The 16,661-nt window shown below is 41.7% G+C and overlaps 72 pseudogenes; all 72 read left to right on the top strand.

The window, feature by feature from the left end:
- The first annotated feature begins 32 nt into the window (after positions 1 to 32).
- Positions 33 to 151, top strand: LOC142675155 (5S ribosomal RNA; annotated as a pseudogene).
- Positions 152 to 589: 438 nt separating this feature from the next.
- LOC142675583 (5S ribosomal RNA) lies at positions 590 to 708 on the top strand (annotated as a pseudogene).
- Positions 709 to 775: 67 nt separating this feature from the next.
- On the top strand, positions 776 to 894 carry LOC142675691 (5S ribosomal RNA; annotated as a pseudogene).
- A 59-nt stretch (positions 895 to 953) lies between these two features.
- Positions 954 to 1,072, top strand: LOC142675721 (5S ribosomal RNA; annotated as a pseudogene).
- Positions 1,073 to 1,139: 67 nt separating this feature from the next.
- On the top strand, positions 1,140 to 1,258 carry LOC142675291 (5S ribosomal RNA; annotated as a pseudogene).
- Positions 1,259 to 1,696: 438 nt separating this feature from the next.
- On the top strand, positions 1,697 to 1,815 carry LOC142675403 (5S ribosomal RNA; annotated as a pseudogene).
- Positions 1,816 to 1,882: 67 nt separating this feature from the next.
- On the top strand, positions 1,883 to 2,001 carry LOC142675522 (5S ribosomal RNA; annotated as a pseudogene).
- Positions 2,002 to 2,068: 67 nt separating this feature from the next.
- On the top strand, positions 2,069 to 2,187 carry LOC142675541 (5S ribosomal RNA; annotated as a pseudogene).
- Positions 2,188 to 2,254: 67 nt separating this feature from the next.
- On the top strand, positions 2,255 to 2,373 carry LOC142675199 (5S ribosomal RNA; annotated as a pseudogene).
- Positions 2,374 to 2,432: 59 nt separating this feature from the next.
- On the top strand, positions 2,433 to 2,551 carry LOC142675719 (5S ribosomal RNA; annotated as a pseudogene).
- A 412-nt stretch (positions 2,552 to 2,963) lies between these two features.
- On the top strand, positions 2,964 to 3,082 carry LOC142675755 (5S ribosomal RNA; annotated as a pseudogene).
- Positions 3,083 to 3,149: 67 nt separating this feature from the next.
- Positions 3,150 to 3,268, top strand: LOC142675598 (5S ribosomal RNA; annotated as a pseudogene).
- Positions 3,269 to 3,335: 67 nt separating this feature from the next.
- Positions 3,336 to 3,454, top strand: LOC142675725 (5S ribosomal RNA; annotated as a pseudogene).
- Positions 3,455 to 3,521: 67 nt separating this feature from the next.
- On the top strand, positions 3,522 to 3,640 carry LOC142675885 (5S ribosomal RNA; annotated as a pseudogene).
- Positions 3,641 to 3,707: 67 nt separating this feature from the next.
- LOC142675901 (5S ribosomal RNA) lies at positions 3,708 to 3,826 on the top strand (annotated as a pseudogene).
- A 67-nt stretch (positions 3,827 to 3,893) lies between these two features.
- Positions 3,894 to 4,012, top strand: LOC142675169 (5S ribosomal RNA; annotated as a pseudogene).
- Positions 4,013 to 4,079: 67 nt separating this feature from the next.
- LOC142675482 (5S ribosomal RNA) lies at positions 4,080 to 4,198 on the top strand (annotated as a pseudogene).
- Positions 4,199 to 4,265: 67 nt separating this feature from the next.
- On the top strand, positions 4,266 to 4,384 carry LOC142675176 (5S ribosomal RNA; annotated as a pseudogene).
- A 67-nt stretch (positions 4,385 to 4,451) lies between these two features.
- Positions 4,452 to 4,570, top strand: LOC142675336 (5S ribosomal RNA; annotated as a pseudogene).
- Positions 4,571 to 4,637: 67 nt separating this feature from the next.
- On the top strand, positions 4,638 to 4,756 carry LOC142675799 (5S ribosomal RNA; annotated as a pseudogene).
- A 59-nt stretch (positions 4,757 to 4,815) lies between these two features.
- LOC142675735 (5S ribosomal RNA) lies at positions 4,816 to 4,934 on the top strand (annotated as a pseudogene).
- A 67-nt stretch (positions 4,935 to 5,001) lies between these two features.
- Positions 5,002 to 5,120, top strand: LOC142675854 (5S ribosomal RNA; annotated as a pseudogene).
- A 67-nt stretch (positions 5,121 to 5,187) lies between these two features.
- Positions 5,188 to 5,306, top strand: LOC142675237 (5S ribosomal RNA; annotated as a pseudogene).
- A 67-nt stretch (positions 5,307 to 5,373) lies between these two features.
- Positions 5,374 to 5,492, top strand: LOC142675505 (5S ribosomal RNA; annotated as a pseudogene).
- Positions 5,493 to 5,559: 67 nt separating this feature from the next.
- Positions 5,560 to 5,678, top strand: LOC142675427 (5S ribosomal RNA; annotated as a pseudogene).
- Positions 5,679 to 5,745: 67 nt separating this feature from the next.
- LOC142675402 (5S ribosomal RNA) lies at positions 5,746 to 5,864 on the top strand (annotated as a pseudogene).
- A 67-nt stretch (positions 5,865 to 5,931) lies between these two features.
- Positions 5,932 to 6,050, top strand: LOC142675518 (5S ribosomal RNA; annotated as a pseudogene).
- A 67-nt stretch (positions 6,051 to 6,117) lies between these two features.
- Positions 6,118 to 6,236, top strand: LOC142675826 (5S ribosomal RNA; annotated as a pseudogene).
- Positions 6,237 to 6,489: 253 nt separating this feature from the next.
- On the top strand, positions 6,490 to 6,608 carry LOC142675401 (5S ribosomal RNA; annotated as a pseudogene).
- Positions 6,609 to 6,675: 67 nt separating this feature from the next.
- On the top strand, positions 6,676 to 6,794 carry LOC142675811 (5S ribosomal RNA; annotated as a pseudogene).
- Positions 6,795 to 6,861: 67 nt separating this feature from the next.
- LOC142675780 (5S ribosomal RNA) lies at positions 6,862 to 6,980 on the top strand (annotated as a pseudogene).
- A 67-nt stretch (positions 6,981 to 7,047) lies between these two features.
- On the top strand, positions 7,048 to 7,166 carry LOC142675628 (5S ribosomal RNA; annotated as a pseudogene).
- A 67-nt stretch (positions 7,167 to 7,233) lies between these two features.
- LOC142675664 (5S ribosomal RNA) lies at positions 7,234 to 7,352 on the top strand (annotated as a pseudogene).
- A 253-nt stretch (positions 7,353 to 7,605) lies between these two features.
- LOC142675713 (5S ribosomal RNA) lies at positions 7,606 to 7,724 on the top strand (annotated as a pseudogene).
- A 67-nt stretch (positions 7,725 to 7,791) lies between these two features.
- On the top strand, positions 7,792 to 7,910 carry LOC142675779 (5S ribosomal RNA; annotated as a pseudogene).
- Positions 7,911 to 7,977: 67 nt separating this feature from the next.
- Positions 7,978 to 8,096, top strand: LOC142675903 (5S ribosomal RNA; annotated as a pseudogene).
- A 67-nt stretch (positions 8,097 to 8,163) lies between these two features.
- On the top strand, positions 8,164 to 8,282 carry LOC142675460 (5S ribosomal RNA; annotated as a pseudogene).
- Positions 8,283 to 8,349: 67 nt separating this feature from the next.
- Positions 8,350 to 8,468, top strand: LOC142675248 (5S ribosomal RNA; annotated as a pseudogene).
- A 67-nt stretch (positions 8,469 to 8,535) lies between these two features.
- On the top strand, positions 8,536 to 8,654 carry LOC142675399 (5S ribosomal RNA; annotated as a pseudogene).
- A 67-nt stretch (positions 8,655 to 8,721) lies between these two features.
- On the top strand, positions 8,722 to 8,840 carry LOC142675398 (5S ribosomal RNA; annotated as a pseudogene).
- Positions 8,841 to 8,907: 67 nt separating this feature from the next.
- On the top strand, positions 8,908 to 9,026 carry LOC142675200 (5S ribosomal RNA; annotated as a pseudogene).
- A 67-nt stretch (positions 9,027 to 9,093) lies between these two features.
- On the top strand, positions 9,094 to 9,212 carry LOC142675178 (5S ribosomal RNA; annotated as a pseudogene).
- Positions 9,213 to 9,652: 440 nt separating this feature from the next.
- LOC142675250 (5S ribosomal RNA) lies at positions 9,653 to 9,771 on the top strand (annotated as a pseudogene).
- Positions 9,772 to 10,210: 439 nt separating this feature from the next.
- On the top strand, positions 10,211 to 10,329 carry LOC142675158 (5S ribosomal RNA; annotated as a pseudogene).
- Positions 10,330 to 10,396: 67 nt separating this feature from the next.
- LOC142675893 (5S ribosomal RNA) lies at positions 10,397 to 10,515 on the top strand (annotated as a pseudogene).
- Positions 10,516 to 10,768: 253 nt separating this feature from the next.
- Positions 10,769 to 10,887, top strand: LOC142675182 (5S ribosomal RNA; annotated as a pseudogene).
- A 67-nt stretch (positions 10,888 to 10,954) lies between these two features.
- LOC142675542 (5S ribosomal RNA) lies at positions 10,955 to 11,073 on the top strand (annotated as a pseudogene).
- A 67-nt stretch (positions 11,074 to 11,140) lies between these two features.
- Positions 11,141 to 11,259, top strand: LOC142675590 (5S ribosomal RNA; annotated as a pseudogene).
- A 67-nt stretch (positions 11,260 to 11,326) lies between these two features.
- Positions 11,327 to 11,445, top strand: LOC142675741 (5S ribosomal RNA; annotated as a pseudogene).
- A 67-nt stretch (positions 11,446 to 11,512) lies between these two features.
- Positions 11,513 to 11,631, top strand: LOC142675318 (5S ribosomal RNA; annotated as a pseudogene).
- Positions 11,632 to 11,884: 253 nt separating this feature from the next.
- On the top strand, positions 11,885 to 12,003 carry LOC142675530 (5S ribosomal RNA; annotated as a pseudogene).
- A 67-nt stretch (positions 12,004 to 12,070) lies between these two features.
- LOC142675198 (5S ribosomal RNA) lies at positions 12,071 to 12,189 on the top strand (annotated as a pseudogene).
- A 59-nt stretch (positions 12,190 to 12,248) lies between these two features.
- On the top strand, positions 12,249 to 12,367 carry LOC142675718 (5S ribosomal RNA; annotated as a pseudogene).
- A 253-nt stretch (positions 12,368 to 12,620) lies between these two features.
- LOC142675706 (5S ribosomal RNA) lies at positions 12,621 to 12,739 on the top strand (annotated as a pseudogene).
- Positions 12,740 to 12,806: 67 nt separating this feature from the next.
- LOC142675396 (5S ribosomal RNA) lies at positions 12,807 to 12,925 on the top strand (annotated as a pseudogene).
- Positions 12,926 to 12,992: 67 nt separating this feature from the next.
- On the top strand, positions 12,993 to 13,111 carry LOC142675240 (5S ribosomal RNA; annotated as a pseudogene).
- Positions 13,112 to 13,178: 67 nt separating this feature from the next.
- Positions 13,179 to 13,297, top strand: LOC142675739 (5S ribosomal RNA; annotated as a pseudogene).
- Positions 13,298 to 13,364: 67 nt separating this feature from the next.
- Positions 13,365 to 13,483, top strand: LOC142675635 (5S ribosomal RNA; annotated as a pseudogene).
- A 67-nt stretch (positions 13,484 to 13,550) lies between these two features.
- Positions 13,551 to 13,669, top strand: LOC142675317 (5S ribosomal RNA; annotated as a pseudogene).
- Positions 13,670 to 14,108: 439 nt separating this feature from the next.
- Positions 14,109 to 14,227, top strand: LOC142675496 (5S ribosomal RNA; annotated as a pseudogene).
- Positions 14,228 to 14,294: 67 nt separating this feature from the next.
- Positions 14,295 to 14,413, top strand: LOC142675231 (5S ribosomal RNA; annotated as a pseudogene).
- Positions 14,414 to 14,480: 67 nt separating this feature from the next.
- LOC142675395 (5S ribosomal RNA) lies at positions 14,481 to 14,599 on the top strand (annotated as a pseudogene).
- A 67-nt stretch (positions 14,600 to 14,666) lies between these two features.
- On the top strand, positions 14,667 to 14,785 carry LOC142675774 (5S ribosomal RNA; annotated as a pseudogene).
- Positions 14,786 to 14,852: 67 nt separating this feature from the next.
- LOC142675848 (5S ribosomal RNA) lies at positions 14,853 to 14,971 on the top strand (annotated as a pseudogene).
- Positions 14,972 to 15,038: 67 nt separating this feature from the next.
- LOC142675374 (5S ribosomal RNA) lies at positions 15,039 to 15,157 on the top strand (annotated as a pseudogene).
- A 67-nt stretch (positions 15,158 to 15,224) lies between these two features.
- LOC142675751 (5S ribosomal RNA) lies at positions 15,225 to 15,343 on the top strand (annotated as a pseudogene).
- Positions 15,344 to 15,410: 67 nt separating this feature from the next.
- LOC142675459 (5S ribosomal RNA) lies at positions 15,411 to 15,529 on the top strand (annotated as a pseudogene).
- A 67-nt stretch (positions 15,530 to 15,596) lies between these two features.
- Positions 15,597 to 15,715, top strand: LOC142675457 (5S ribosomal RNA; annotated as a pseudogene).
- Positions 15,716 to 15,782: 67 nt separating this feature from the next.
- On the top strand, positions 15,783 to 15,901 carry LOC142675292 (5S ribosomal RNA; annotated as a pseudogene).
- A 67-nt stretch (positions 15,902 to 15,968) lies between these two features.
- Positions 15,969 to 16,087, top strand: LOC142675302 (5S ribosomal RNA; annotated as a pseudogene).
- Positions 16,088 to 16,154: 67 nt separating this feature from the next.
- On the top strand, positions 16,155 to 16,273 carry LOC142675692 (5S ribosomal RNA; annotated as a pseudogene).
- Positions 16,274 to 16,527: 254 nt separating this feature from the next.
- On the top strand, positions 16,528 to 16,646 carry LOC142675509 (5S ribosomal RNA; annotated as a pseudogene).
- The last annotated feature ends 15 nt before the right edge of the window (positions 16,647 to 16,661 follow it).

Genomic DNA, 16,661 nt, shown 5'->3' with positions numbered 1-16,661 from the left:
ATTAAAAAGGACTATGGATTAAAGCATTTAATGTCAATGGCCATTCTAAGCTGAATGTGCCTGCTCTCGTTAGATCGCAGAAGTTACACAGCTTAACGCCTCGCTAGTACCAGTGTGGGTGACTGTCTGGGAATCCGTGGTGCGGTTGGCTTTTTATTATGTCGTTTAGATTTTGTTTCACAATAGATTAAATAGGACTATGGATTAAAGCATTTAACGTCAATGGCCATTCTAAGCTGAATGTGCCTGCTCTCGTCAGATCGCAGAAGTTACACAGCTTAAGGCCTCGCTAGTACCAGTGTGGGAGACTGTCTGGAATCCGTGGAGCGGTTGAATTTTTATTATGTCGTTTAGATTTTGTTTCACAATAGATTAAATAGGACTATGGATTAAAGCATTTAACGTCAATGGCCATTCTAAGCTGAATGTGCCTGCTCTCGTTAGATCGCAGAAGTTACACAGCTTAAGGCCTTGCTAGTACCAGTGTGGGAGACTGTCTGGGAATCCGTGATGCGGTTAACTTTTTATTATGTCGTTTAGATTTTGTTTCACAATCGATTAAAAAGGACTATGGATTAAAGCATTTAATGTCAATGGCCATTCTAAGCTGAATGTGCCTGCTCGCGTCAGATCGCAGAAGTTACACAGCTTAAGGCCTCGCTAGTACCATTGTGGGAGACTGTCTGGGAATCCGTGGTGCGGTTGACTTTATATTATGTCGTTTAGATTTTGTTTCACAATAGATTAAATAGGACTATGGATTAAGGCTTTTAATGTCAATGGCCATTCTAAGCTGAATGTGCCTGCTCTCATCAGATCGCAGAAGTTACACAGCTTAAGGCCTCGCTAGTACCAGTGTGGGAGACTGTCTGGGAATCCGTGGTGCGGTTGACTTTTTATTATGTCGTTTAGATTTTGTTTCACAATCGATTAAAAAGGACTATGGATTTAATGTCAATGGCCATTCTAAGCTGAATGTCCCTGCTCTCGTCAGATCGCAGAAGTTACACAGCTTAAGGCCCCGCTAGTACCAGTGTGGGAGACTGTCTGGGAATCCGTGGTGCGGTTGCCTTTTTATTATGTCGTTTAGATTTTGTTTCACAATAGATTAAATAGGACTATGGATTAGAGCATTTAACGTCAATGGCCATTCTAAGCTGAATGTGCCTGCTCTCGTTAGATCGCAGAAGTTACACAGCTTAACGCCTCGCTAGTACCAGTGTGGGTGACTGTCTGGGAATCCGTGGTGCGGTTAACTTTTTATTATGTCGTTTAGATTTTGTTTCACAATAGATTAAATAGGACTATGGATTAAAGCATTTAACGTCAATGGCCATTCTAAGCTGAATGTGCCTGCTCTCGTCAGATCGCAGAAGTTACACAGCTTAAGGCCTCGCTAGTACCAGTGTGGGAGACTGTCTGGAATCCGTGGAGCGGTTGAATTTTTATTATGTCGTTTAGATTTTGTTTCACAATAGATTAAATAGGACTATGGATTAAAGCATTTAACGTCAATGGCCATTCTAAGCTGAATGTGCCTGCTCTCGTTAGATCGCAGAAGTTACACAGCTTAAGGCCTTGCTAGTACCAGTGTGGGAGACTGTCTGGGAATCCGTGATGCGGTTAACTTTTTATTATGTCGTTTAGATTTTGTTTCACAATCGATTAAAAAGGACTATGGATTAAAGCATTTAATGTCAATGGCCATTCTAAGCTGAATGTGCCTGCTCTCGTCAGATCGCAGAAGTTACACAGCTTAAGGCCTCGCTAGTACCAGTGTGGGAGACTGTCTGGGAATCCGTGGTGCGGTTGACTTTATATTATGTCGTTTAGATTTTGTTTCACAATAGATTAAATAGGACTATGGATTAAGGCTTTTAATGTCAATGGCCATTCTAAGCTGAATGTGCCTGCTCTCATCAGATCGCAGAAGTTACACAGCTTAAGGCCTCGCTAGTACCAGTGTGGGAGACTGTCTGGGAATCCGTGGTACGGTTGACTTTTTATTATGTTGTTTAGATTTTGTTTCACAATAGATTAAATAGGTCTATGGATTAAGGCTTTTAATGTCAATGGCCATACTAAGCTGAATGTGCCTGCTCTCGACAGATCGCAGAAGTTACACAGCTTAAGGCCTCGCTAGTACCAGTGTGGGAGACTGTCTGGGAATATGTGGTGCGGTTGACTTTTTATTATGTTGTTTAGATTTTGTTTCACAATAGATTAAATAGGACTATGGATTAAGGCTTTTAATGTCAATGGCCATTCTAAGCTGAATGTGACTGCTCTCGTCAGATCGCAGAAGTTACACAGCTTAAGTCCTCGCTAGTACAAGTGTGGGAGACTGTCTGGGAATCTGTGGTGCCGTTGACTTTTTATTATGTAGTTTAGATTTTGTTTCACAATCGATTAAAAAGGACTATGGATTTAATGTCAATGGCCATTCTAAGCTGAATGTCCCTGCTCTCGTCAGATCGCAGAAGTTACACAGCTTAAGGCCCCGCTAGTACCAGTGTGGGAGACTGTCTGGGAATCCGTGGTGCGGTTGCCTTTTTATTATGTCGTTTAGATTTTGTTTCACAATAGATTAAATAGGACTATGGATTAGAGCATTTAACGTCAATGGCCATTCTAAGCTGAATGTGACTGCTCTCGTCAAATCGCAGAAGTTACACAGCTTAAGGCCTCGCTAGTACCAGTGTGGGAGACTGTCTGGGAATCCGTGGTGCGGTTGAAATTTTATTATGTCGTTTAGATTTTGTTTCACAATCGATTAAAAAGGACTATGGATTAAAGCATTTAATGTCAATGGCCATTCTAAGCTGAATGTACCTGCTCTCGTTAGATCGCAGAAGTTACACAGCTTAACGCCTCGCTAGTACCAGTGTGGGAGACTTTTTATTATGTCGTTTAGATTTTTTTTCACAATAGATTAAATAGGACTATGGATTAAAGCATTTAACGTCAATGGCCATTCTAAGCTCAATGTGCCTGCTCTCGTCAGAACGCAGAAGTTACACAGCTTAAGGCCTCGCTAGTACCAGTGTGGGAGACTGTCTGGGAATCCGTGGTGTGGTTGACTTTTTATTATGTTGTTTAGATTTTGTTTCACAATAGATTAAATAGGACTATGGATTAAGGCTTTTAATGTCAATGGCCATTCTAAGCTGAATGTGCCTGCTCTCATCAGATCGCAGAAGTTACACAGCTTAAGGCCTCGCTAGTACCAGTGTGGGAGACTGTCTGGGAATCCATGGTGCGGTTGACTTTTTATTATGTCGTTTAGATTTTGTTTCACAATAGATTAAATAGGACTATGGATTAAAGCATTTAACTTCAATGGCCATTCTAAGCTGAATGTGCCTGCTCTCGTCGGATCGCAGAAGTTACACAGCTTAAGGCCTCGCTAGTACCAGTGTGGGAGACTGTCTGGGAATCCGTGGTGCGGTTGACTTTTTATTATGTCGTTTAGATTTTGTTTCACAATAGATTAAATAGGACTATGGATTACAGCATTTAATGTCAATGGCCATTCTAAGCTGAATGTGCTTGCTCTCGTCAGATCGCAGAAGTTACACAGCTTAAGGCCTCACTAGTACCAGTGTGGGAGACTGTCTGGGAATCCGTGGTGCGGTTGAATTTTTATTATGTCGTTTAGATTTTGTTTCACAATCGATTAAAAAGGACTATGGATTAAAGCATTTAATGTCAATGGCCATTCTAAGCTGAATGTCCCTGCTCTCGTCAGATCGCATAAGTTACACAGCTTAAGGCCTCACTAGTACCAGTGTGGGAGACTGTCTGGGAATCCGTGGTGCGGTTGACTATTTATTATGTCGTTTAGATTTTGTTTCACAATCGATTAAAAAGGACTATGGATTAAAGCATTTAATGTCAATGGCCATTCTAAGCTGAATGTGCCTGCCCTCGTTAGATCGCAGAAGTTACACAGCTTAAGGCCTCGCTAGTACCAGTGTGGGAGACTGTCTTGGAATCCGTGGTGCGGTTGACTTTTTATTATGTCGTTTAGATTTTGTTTCACAATAGATTAAATAGGACTATGGATTAAAGCATTTAATGTCAATGGCCATTCTAAGCTGAATGTGCCTGCTCTCGTCAGAACGCAGAAGTTACACAGCTTAAGGCCTCGCTAGTACCAGTGTGGGAGACTGCCTGGGAATCCGTGGTGCGGTTGACTTTTTATTATGTCGTTTAGATTTTGTTTCACAATCGATTAAAAAGGACTATGGATTACAGCTTTTAATGTCAATGGCCATTCTAAGCTGAATGTCCCTGCTCTCGTCAGATCGCAGAAGTTACACAGCTTAAGGCCTCACTAGTACCAGTGTGTGAGACTGTCTGGGAATCCGTGGTGCGGTTGACTTTTTATTATGTTGTTTAGATTTTGTTTCACAATTGATTAAAAAGGACTATAGATTAAAGCATTTAATGTCAATGGCCATTCTAAGCTGAATGTGCCTGCTCTCGTTAGATTGCAGAAGTTACACAGCTTAACGCCTCGCTAGTACCAGTGTGGGAGACTGTCTGGGAATCCGTGGTGCGGTTGACTTTTTATTATGTCGTTTAGATTTTGTTTCACAATAGATTAAATAGGACTATGGATTAAAGCATTTAACGTCAATGGCTATTCTAAGCTGAATGTGCCTGCTCTCGTCAGATCGCAGAAGTTACACAGCTTAAGGCCTCGCTAGTACCAGTGTGGGAGACTGTCTGGGAATCCGTGGTGCGGTTGAATTTTTATTATGTCGTTTAGATTTTGTTTCACAATCGATTAAAAAGGACTTTGGATTTAATGTCAATGGCCATTCTAAGCTGAATGTCCCTGCTCTCGTCAGATCGCAGAAGTTACACAGCTTAAGGCCCCGCTAGTACCAGTGTGGGAGACTGTCTGGGAATCCGTGGTGCAGTTGCCTTTTTATTATGTCGTTTAGATTTTGTTTCACAATAGATTAAATAGGACTATGGATTAAAGCATTTAACGTCAATGGCTATTCTAAGCTGAATGTGCCTGCTCTCGTCAGAACGCAGAAGTTACACAGCTTAAGGCCTCGCTAGTACCAGTGTGGGAGACTGTCTGGGAATCCGTGGTGTGGTTGAATTTTTATTATGTCGTTTAGATTTTGTTTCACAATCGATTAAAAAGGACTATGGATTAAAGCATTTAATGTCAATGGCCATTCTAAGCTGAATGTCCCTGCTCTCGTCAGATCGCGGAAGTTACACAGCTTAAGGCCTCGCTAGTACCAGTGTGTGAGACTGTCTGGGAATCCGTGGTGCGGTTGACTTTTTATTATGTTGTTTAGATTTTGTTTCACAATAGATTAAATAGGACTATGGATTAAGGCTTTTAATGTCAATGGCCATTCTAAGCTGAATGTGCCTGCTCTCGTCAGATCGCAGAAGTTACACAGCTTAAGGCCTCGCTAGTACCAGTGTGGGAGACTGTCTGGGAATACGTGGTGTGGTTGACTTTTTAATATGTCGTTTAGATTTTGTTTCACAATCGATTAAAAAGGACTATGGATTAAAGCATTTAATGTCAATGGCCATTCTGAGCTGAATGTGCCTGCTCTCGTCAGATCGCAGAAGTTACACAGCTTAAGGCCTCGCTAGTACCAGTGTGGGAGACTGTCTGGGAATCCGTGGTGCGGTTGACTTTTTATTATGTCGTTTAGATTTTGTTTCACAATCGATTAAATAGCACTATGGATTAAAGCATTTAACGTCAATGGCCATTCTAAGCTGAATGTGCCTGCTCTCGTCAGATCGCAGAAGTTACACAGCTTAAGGCCTCGCTAGTACCAGTGTGGGAGACTGTCTGGGAATCCGTGGTGCGGTTGACTTTTTATTATGTCGTTTAGATTTTGTTTCACAATCGATTAAAAAGGACTATGGATTAAAGCATTTAATGTCAATGGCCATTCTAAGCTGAATGTGCCTGCTCTCGTCAGAACGCAGAAGTTACATAGCTTAAGGCCTCGCTAGTACCAGTGTGGGAGACTGTCTGGGAATCCGTGGTGCGGTTGACTTTTTATAATGTTGTTTAGATTTTGTTTCACAATAGATTAAATAGGACTATGGATTAAAGCTTTTAATGTCAATGGCCATTCTAAGCTGAATGTGCCTGCTCTCGTCAGATCGCAGAAGTTACACAGCTTAAGTCCTTGCTAGTACCAGTGTGGGAGACTGTCTGGGAATCCGTGGTGCGGTTGACTTTTTATTATGTCGTTTAGATTTTGTTTCACAATCGATTAAAAAGGACTATGGATTAAAACATTTAACGTCAATGGCCATTCTAAGCTGAATGTGCCTGCTCTCGTCAGATCGCAGAAGTTACACAGCTTACGGCCTCGCTAGTTCCAGTGTGGGAGACTGTCTGGGAATCCGTGGTGCGGTTGAATTTTTATTATGTCGTTTAGATTTTGTTTCACAATCGATTAAAAAGGACTATGGATTAAAGCATTTAATGTCAATGGCCATTCTAAGCTGAATGTGCCTGCTCTCGTCAGATCGCAGAAGTTACACAGCTTAAGGCCTCGCTAGTACCAGTGTGGGAGACTGTCTGGGAATCCGTGGTGCGGTTGACTTTTTATTATGTCGTTTAGATTATGTTTCACAATAGATTAAATAGGACTATGGATTAAAGCATTTAACGTCAATAGCCATTCTAAGCTGAATGTGCCTGCTCTCGTCAGAACGCGGAAGTTACACAGCTTAAGGCCTCGGTAGTACCGGTGTGGGAGACTGTCTGGGAATCCGTGGTGTGGTTGAATTTTTATTATGTCGTTTAGATTTTGTTTCACAATCGATTAAAAAGGACTATGGATTAAAGCCTTTTATGTCAATGGCCATTCTAAGCTGAATGTCCCTGCTCTCGTCAGATCGCAGAAGTTACACAGCTTAAGTCCTCGCTAGTACCAGTGTGGGAGACTGTCTGGGAATCCGTGGTGCGGTTGACTTCTTATTATGTCGTTTAGATTTTGTTTCACAATAGATTAAATAGGACTATGGATTAAAGCATTTAACGTCAATGGCCATTCTAAGCTGAATGTGCCTGCTCTCGTCAGAATGCAGAAGTTACACAGCTTAAGGCCTCGCTAGTACCGGTGTGGGAGACTGTTTGGGAATCCGTGGTGCGGTTGACTTTTTATAATGTTGTTTAGATTTTGTTACACAATAGATTAAATAGGACTATGGATTAAAGCTTTTAATGTCAATGGCCATTCTAAGCTGAATGTGCCTGCTCTCGTCAGATCGCAGAAGTTACACAGCTTAAGTCCTCGCTAGTACCAGTGTGGGAGACTGTCTGGGAATCCGTGGTGCGGTTGACTTTTTATTATGTCGTTTAGATTTTGTTTCACAATCGATTAAAAAGGACTATGGATTAAAACATTTAACGTCAATGGCCATTCTAAGCTGAATGTGCCTGCTCTCGTCAGATCGCAGAAGTTACACAGCTTACGGCCTCGCTAGTTCCAGTGTGGGAGACTGTCTGGGAATCCGTGGTGCGGTTGAATTTTTATTATGTCGTTTAGATTTTGTTTCACAATCGATTAAAAAGGAATATGGATTAAAGCATTTAATGTCAATGGCCATTCTAAGCTGAATGTGCCTGCTCTCGTCAGATCGCAGAAGTTACACAGCTTAAGGCCTCGGTAGTACCGGTGTGGGAGACTGTCTGGGAATCCGTGGTGTGGTTGAATTTTTATTATGTCGTTTAGATTTTGTTTCACAATCGATTAAAAAGGACTATGGATTAAAGCCTTTTATGTCAATGGCCATTCTAAGCTGAATGTCCCTGCTCTCGTCAGATCGCAGAAGTTACACAGCTTAAGTCCTCGCTAGTACCAGTGTGGGAGACTGTCTGGGAATCCGTGGTGCGGTTGACTTCTTATTATGTCGTTTAGATTTTGTTTCACAATAGATTAAATAGGACTATGGATTAAAGCATTTAACGTCAATGGCCATTCTAAGCTGAATGTGCCTGCTCTCGTCAGAATGCAGAAGTTACACAGCTTAAGGCCTCGCTAGTACCGGTGTGGGAGACTGTTTGGGAATCCGTGGTGCGGTTGAATTTTTATTATGTCGTTTAGATTTTGTTTCACAATTGATTAAATAGGACTATTGATTAAGGCTTTTAATGTCAATGGCCATTCTAAGCTGAATGTGCCTGCTCTCGTCAGATCGCAGAAGTTAAACAGCTTAACGCCTCGCTAGTACCAGTGTGGGAGACTGTCTGGGAATCCGTGGTGCGGTTGACTTTTTATTATTTCGTTTAGATTTTGTTTCACAATAGATTAAATAGGACTATGGATTAAAACATTTAACGTCAATGGCCATTCTAAGCTGAATGTGCCTGCTCTCGTCAGATCGCAGAAGTTACACAGCTTAAGGCCTCGCTAGTACCAGTGTGGGAGACTGTCTGGGAATCCGTAATGCGGTTGACTTTTTATTATGTCGTTTAGATTTTGTTTCACAATCGATTAAAAAGGACTATGGATTAAAGCATTTAATGTCAATGGCCATTCTAAGCTGAATGTGCCTGCTCTCGTCAGATCGCAGAAGTTACACAGCTTAAGGCCTCGCTAGTACCAGTGTGGGAGACTGTCTGGGAATCCGTGGTGCGGTTGACTTTTTATTATGTCGTTTAGATTTTGTTTCACAATAGATTAAAAAGGACTATGGATTAAAGCATTTAATGTCAATGGCCATTCTAAGCTGAATGTGCCTGCTCTCGTCAGATCGCAGAAGTTACACAGCTTAAGGCCTCGCTAGTACCAGTGTGGGAGACTGTCTGGGAATCCGTGGTGCGGTTGACTTTTTATTATGTCGTTTAGATTATGTTTCACAATAGATTAAATAGGACTATGGATTAAAGCATTTAACGTCAATAGCCATTCTAAGCTGAATGTGCCTGCTCTCGTCAGAACGCAGAAGTTACACAGCTTAAGGCCTCGCTAGTACCAGTGTGGGAGACTGTCTGTGAATCCGTGGTGTGGTTGAATTTTTATTATGTCGTTTAGATTTTGTTTCACAATCGATTAAAATGGACTATGGATGTAAGCATTTATTGTCAATGGCCATTCTAAGATGAATGTCCCTGCTCTCGTCAGATCGCAGAAGTTACACAGCTTAAGGCCTCGCTAGTACCAGTGTGGGAGACTGTCTGGGAATCCGTGGTGCGGTTTACTTTTTATTATGTCGTTTAGATTTTGTTTCACAATCGATTAAAAAGGACTATGGATTAAAGCATTTAATGTCAATTGCAATTCAAAGCTGCATGTGCCTGCTCTTGTCAGATCGCAGTAGTTACACAGCTTAAGGCCTCGCTAGTACCAGTGTGGGAGACTGTCAAGGAATCCGTGGTGCGGTTCGGCTTTTTATTATGTCGTTTAGATTTTGTTTCACAATAGATTAAATAGGACTATGGATTAAAGCATTTAACATCAATGGCCATTCTAAGCTGAATTTGCCTGCTCTCGTCAGGTCGCAGAAGTTACACAGCTTAAGGCCTCGCTAGTACCAGTGTGGGAGACTTTCTGGGAATCCGTGGTCCGGTTGACTTTTTATTATGTTGTTTAGATTTTGTTTCACAATCGATTAAAAAGGACTATGGATTAAAACATTTAATGTCAAAGGCCATTCTAAGCTTAATGTGCCTGCTCTCGTCAGATCGCAGAAGTTACACAGCTTAAGGCCTCGCTAGTACCAGTGTGGGAGACTGTCTGGGAATCCGTGGTGCGGTTAACTTTTATTATGTCGTTTAGATTTTGTTTCACAATCGATTAAAATGGACTATGGATTTAAGCATTTATTGTCAATGGCCATTCTAAGATGTATGTCCCTGCTCTCGTCAGATCGCAGAAGTTACACAGCTTAAGCCCTCGCTAGTACGAGTGTGAGAGACTGTCTGGGAATCCGTGGTGCGGTTGACTTTTTATTATGTCGTTTAGATTTTGTTTCACAATCGATTAAAAAGGACTATGGATTAAAGCATTTAATGTCAATTGCAATTCAAAGCTGCATGTGCCTGCTCTTGTCAGATCGCAGTAGTTACACAGCTTAAGGCCTCGCTAGTACCAGTGTGGGAGACTGTCAGGGAATCCGTGGTGCGGTTCGGCTTTTTATTATGTCGTTTAGATTTTGTTTCACAATAGATTAAATAGGACTATGGATTAAAGCATTTAACATCAATGGCCATTCTAAGCTGAATTTGCCTGCACTCGTCAGATCGCAGAAGTTACACAGCTTAAGGCCTCGCTAGTACCAGTGTGGGAGACTTTCTGGGAATCCGTGGTGCGGTTGACTTTTTATTATGTCGTTTAGATTGTGTTTCACAGTAGATTAAATAGGACTATGGATTAAGGCTTTTAATGTCAATGGCCATTCTAAGCTTAATGTGCCTGCTCTCGTCAGATCGCAGAAGTTACACAGCTTAAGCCCTCGCTAGTACCAGTGTGGGAGACTGTCTGGGAATCCGTGGTGCGGTTGACTTTTTATTATGTCGTTTAGATTTTGTTTCACAATCGAATAAAAAGGACTATGGATTAAAGCATTTAATGTCAATGGCCATTCTAAGCTGAATGTGCCTGCCCTCGTTAGATCGCAGAAAATACACAGCTTAATGCCTCGCTAGTACCAGTGTGGGAGACTGTCTGGGAATCCGTGGTGCGGTTGACTTTTTATTATGTCGTTTAGATTTTGTTTCACAATCGATTAAAAAGGACTATGGATTAAAGCATTTAATGTCAATGGCCATTCTAAGCTGAATGTCCCTGCTCTCGTCAGATCGCATGAGTTACACAGCTTAAGGCCTCGCTAGTACCAGAGTGGGAGACTGTCTGGGAATCCGTGGTGCAGTTGACTTTTTATTATGTCGTTTAGATTTTGTTTCACAATCGATTAAAAAGGACTATGGATTAAAGCATTTAACATCAATGGCCATTCTAAGCTGAATGTGCCTGCTCTCGTCAGAACGCAGAAGTTACACAGCTTAAGGCCTCGCTAGTACCAGTGTGGGAGACTGTCTGGGAATCCGTGGTGCGGTTGAATTTTTATTATGTCGTTTAGATTTTGTTTCACAATCGATTAAAAAGGACTATGGATTAAAGCATTTAATGTCAATGGCCATTCTAAGCTGAATGTCCCTGCTCTCGTCAGATCGCAGAAGTTACACAGCTTAAGGCCTCGCTAGTACCAGTGTGGGAGACTGTCTGGGAATCCGTGGTGCGGTAGACTTTTTATTATGTCGTTTAGATTTTGTTTCACAATCGATTAAAAAGGACTATGGATTAAAGCATTTAATGTCAATGGCCAATCTAAGCTGAATGTGCCTGCTCTCGTCAGATCGCAGAAGTTACACAGCTTAAGGCCTCGCTAGTACCAGTGTGGGAGACTGTCTGGGAATCCGTGGTGCGGTTGATTTTTTATTATGTTGGTTAGATTTTGTTTCACAATAGATTAAATAGGACTATGGATTAAGGCTTTTAATGTCAATGGCCATTCTAAGCTGAATGTGACTGCTCTCATCAGATCGCAGTAGTTACACAGCTTAAGGCCTCGCTAGTACCAGTGTGGGAGACTGTCTGGGAATCCGTGGTGTGGTTGAATTTTTATTATGTCGTTTAGATTTTGTTTCACAATCGATTAAAAAGGACTATGGATTAAAGCATTTAATGTCAATGGCCATTCTAAGCTGAATGTGCCTGCTCTCGTTAGATCGCAGAAGTTACACAGCTTAACGCCTCGCTAGTACCAGTCTGGGAGACTGTCTGGGAATCCGTGGTGCGGTTCGCTTTTTATTATGTCGTTTAGAATTTTTTTCACAATAGATTAAATAGGACTATGGATTAAAGCATTTAACGTCAATGGCCATTCTAAGCTGAATGTGCCTGCTCTCGTCAGATCGCAGAAGTTACACAGCTTAAGGCCTCGCTAGTACCAGTGTGGGAGACTGTCTGGGAATCTGTGGTGCGGTTGACTTTTTATTATGTTGTTTAGATTTTGTTTCACAATAGATTAAATAGGACTATGGATTAAGGCTTTTAATGTCAATGGCCATTCTAAGCTGAATGTGACTGCTCTCGTCAGATCGCAGAAGTTACACAGCTTAAGTCCTCGCTAGTACAAGTGTGGGAGACTGTCTGGGAATCTGTGGTGCCGTTGACTTTTTATTATGTCGTTTAGATTTTGTTTCACAATCGATTAAAAAGGACTATGGATTTAATGTCAATGGCCATTCTAAGCTGAATGTCCCTGCTCTCGTCAGATCGCAGAAGTTACACAGCTTAAGGCCCCGCTAGTACCAGTGTGGGAGACTGTCTGGGAATCCGTGGTGCGGTTGCCTTTTTATTATGTAGTTTAGATTTTGTTTCACAATAGATTAAATAGGACTATGGATTAGAGCATTTAACGTCAATGGCCATTCTAAGCTGAATGTGCCTGCTCTCGTCAAATCGCAGAAGTTACACAGCTTAAGGCCTCCCTAGTACCAGTGTGGGAGACTGTCTGGGAATCCGTGGTGCGGTTGAATTTTTATTATGTCGTTTAGATTTTGTTTCACAATCGATTAAAAAGGACTATGGATTAAAGCCTTTAATGTCAATGGCCATTCTAAGCTGAATGTGCCTGCTCTCGTCAGATCGCAGAAGTTACACAGCTTAAGGCCTCGCTAGTACCAGTGTGGGAGACTGTCTGGGAATCCGTGGTGTGGTTGTCTTTTTATTATGTTGTTTAGATTTTGTTTCACAATAGATTAAATAGGACTATGGATTAAGGCTTTTAATGTCAATGGCCATTCTAAGCTGAATGTGCCTGCTCTCGTCAGATCGCAGAAGTTACACAGCTTAAGGCCTCGCTAGTACCAGTGTGGGAGACTGTCTGGGAATCCGTGGTGCGGTTGACTTTTTATTATGTCGTTTAGATTTTTTTTCACAATAGATTAAATAGGACTATGGATTAAAGCATTTAACGTCAATGGCCATTCTAAGCTGAATGTGCCTGCTCTCGTTAGATCGCAGAAATTACACAGCTTAACGCCTCGCTAGTACCAGTGTGGGAGACTGTCTGGGAATCCGTGGTGTGGTTGACTTTTTATTATGTCGTTTAGATTTTTTTTCACAATAGATTAAATAGGACTATGGATTAAAGCATTTAACGTCAATGGCCATTCTAAGCTGAATGTGCCTGCTCTCGTCCGAACGCAGAAGTTACACAGCTTAAGGCCTCGCTAGTACCAGTGTGGGAGACTGTCTGGGAATCCGTGGTGCGGTGGAATTTTTATTATGTCGTTTAGATTTTGTTTCACAATCGATTAAAAAAGACTATGTATTAAAGCATTTAATGTCAATGGCCATTCTAAGCTGAATGTCCCTGCTCTCGTCAGATCGCAGAAGTTACACAGCTTAAGACCTCGCTAGTACCAGTGTGGGAGACTGTCTGGGAATCCGTGGTGCGGTTGACTTTTTATTATGTTGGTTAGATTTTGTTTCACAATAGATTAAATAGGACTATGGATTAAGGCTTTTAATGTCAATGGCCATTCTAAGCTGAATGTGACTGCTCTCGTCAGATCGCAGAAGTTACACAGCTTAAGGCCTTGCTAGTACCAGTGTGGGAGACTGTCTGGGAATCTGTGGTACGGTTGACTTTTTATTATGTCGTTTAGATTTTGTTTCACAATCGATTAAAAAGGACTATGGATTAAAGCATTTAATGTCAATGGCCATTCTAAGCTGAATGTGCCTGCTCTCGTTAGATCGCAGAAGTTACACAGCTTAACCCCTTGCTAGTACCAGTGTGGGAGACTGTCTGGGAATCCGTGGTGCGGTTGACTTTTTATTATGTCGTTTAGATTTTGTTTCACAATAGATTAAATAGGAATATGGATTAGAACATTTAACGTCAATGGCCATTCTAAGCTGAATGTGCCTGCTCTCGTCAGATCACAGAAGTTACACAGCTTAAGGCCTCGCTAGTATCAGTGTGAGAGACTGTCTGGGAATCCGTGGTGCGGTTGACTTTTTATTATGTCGTTTAGATTTTGTTTCACAATCGATTAAAAAGGACTATGGATTAAAGCATTTAATGTCAATGGCCATTCTAAGCTGAATGTCCCTGCTCTCGTCAGATCGCAGAAGTTACACAGCTTAAGGCCTCGCTAGTACCAGTGTGGGAGACTGTCTGGGAATCCGTGGTGCGGTTGACTTTTTATTATGTCGTTTAGATTTTGTTTCACAATAGATTAAATAGGACTATGGATTAGAGCATTTAATGTCAATGGCCATTCTAAGCTGAATGTGCCTGCTCTCGTTAGATAGCAGAAGTTACACAGCTTAAGGCCTCGCTAGTACCAGTGTGGGAGACTGTCTGGGAATCCGTGGTGCGGTTGAATTTTTATTATGTCGTTTAGATTTTGTTTCACAATCGATTAAAAAGGACTATGGATTACAGCATTTAATGTCAATGGCCATTCTAAGCTGAATGTGCCTGCTCTCGTCAGATCGCAGAAGTTACACAGCTTAAGGCCTCGCTAGTACCAGTGTGGGAGACTGTCTGGGAATCCGTGGTGCGGTTGACTTTTTATTATGTCGTTTAGATTTTGTTTCACAATCGATTAAAAAGGACTATGGATTAAAGCATTTAATGTCAATGACCATTCTAAGCTGAATGTCCCTGCTCTCGTCAGATCGCAGAAGTTACACAGCTTAAGGCCTCGCTAGTACCAGTGTGGGAGACTGTCTGGGAATCCGTGGTGCAGTTGACTTTTTATTATGTCGTTTAGATTTTGTTTCACAATCGATTAAAAAGGACTATGGATTAAAGCATTTAATGTCAATGGCCATTCTAAGCTGAATGTCCCTGCTCTCGTCAGATCGCATAAGTTACACAGCTTAAGGCCTCGCTAGTACCAGTGTGGGAGACTGTCTGGGAATCCGTGGTGCGGTTGACTATTTATTATGTCGTTTAGATTTTGTTTCACAATCGATTAAAAAGGACTATGGATTAAAGCATTTAATGTCAATGGCCATTCTAAGCTGAATGTGCCTGCCCTCGTTAGATCGCAGAAGTTACACAGCTTAACGCCTCGCTAGTACCAGTGTGGGAGACTGTCTGGGAATCCGTGGTGCGGTTGACTTTTTATTATGTCGTTTAGATTTTGTTTCACAATAGATTAAATAGGACTATGGATTAAAGCATTTAACTTCAATGGCCATTCTAAGCTGAATGTGCCTGCTCTCGTCAGATCGCAGAAGTTACACAGCTTAAGACCTCGCTAGTACCAGTGTGGGAGACTGTCTGGGAATCCGTGGTGCGGTTGACTTTTTATTATGTCGTTTAGATTTTGTTTCACAATAGATTAAATAGGACTATGGATTAAAGCATTTAACGTCAATGGCCATTCAAAGCTGAATGTACCTGCTCTCGTCAGAACGCAGAAGTTACACAGCTTAAGGCCTCGCTAGTACCAGTGTGGGAGACTGTCTGGGAATCCGTGGTGCGGTTGACTTTTTATTATGTTGTTTAGATTTTGTTTCACAATAGATTAAATAGGACTATGGATTAAGGCTTTTAATGTCAATGGCCATACTAAGATGAATGTGCCTGCTCTCGTCAGATCGCAGAAGTTACACAGCTTAAGGCCTCGCTAGTACCAGTGTGGGAGACTGTCTGGGAATCCGTGGTGCGGTTGACTTTTTATTATGTTGTTTAGATTTTGTTTCACAATAGATTAAATAGGACTATGGATTAAGGCTTTTAATGTCAATGGCTATTCTAAGCTGAATGTGACTGCTCTCGTCAGATCGCAGAAGTTACACAGCTTAAGTCCTCGCTAGTACAAGTGTGGGAGACTGTCTGGGAATCTGTGGTGCCGTTGACTTTTTATTATGTCGTTTAGATTTTGTTTCACAATCGATTAAAAAGGACTATGGATTAAAACATTTAATGTCAATGGCCATTCTAAGCTGAATGTGACTGCTCTCGTTAAATCGCAGAAGTTACACAGCTTAAGGCCTCGCTAGTACCAGTGTGGGAGACTGTCTGGGAATCCGTGGTGCGGTTGACTTTTTATTATGTCGTTTAGATTTTGTTTCACAATCGATTAAATAGGACTATGGATTAAAGCATTTAACGTCAATGGCTATTCTAAGCTGAATGTGCCTGCTCTCGTCAGAACGCAGAAGTTACACAGCTTAAGGCCTCGCTAGTACCAGTGTGGGAGACTGTCTGGGAATCCGTGGTGCGGTTGAATTTTTATTATGTCGCTTAGATTTTGTTTCACAATCGATTAAAAAGGACTATGGATTAAAGCATTTAATGTCAATGGCCATTCTAAGCTGAATGTGCCTGCCCTCGATAGATCGCAGAAGTTACACAGCTTAACGCCTCGCTAGTACCAGTGTGGGAGACTGTCTGGGAATAGCGTGGTGCGGTTGACTTTTTATTATGTCGTTTAGATTTTGTTTCACAATCGATTAAAAAGGACTATGGATTACAGCATTTAATGTCAATGGCCATTCTAAGCTGAATGTCCCTGCTCTCGTCAGATCGCAGAAGTTACACAGCTTAAGGCCTCGCTAGTACCAGTGTGGGAGACTGTCTGGGAATCCGTGGTGCAGTTGACTTTTTATTATGTCGTT

Source organism: Rhinoderma darwinii (genome assembly GCF_050947455.1).
Source record: "Rhinoderma darwinii isolate aRhiDar2 chromosome 2 unlocalized genomic scaffold, aRhiDar2.hap1 SUPER_2_unloc_27, whole genome shotgun sequence".
NCBI classification, from domain to species: Eukaryota; Metazoa; Chordata; class Amphibia; order Anura; family Rhinodermatidae; genus Rhinoderma; species Rhinoderma darwinii.
The sequence above is the reverse complement of the archived record's forward strand: the minus strand, read 5'-3'. Positions and strand labels throughout refer to the sequence as shown.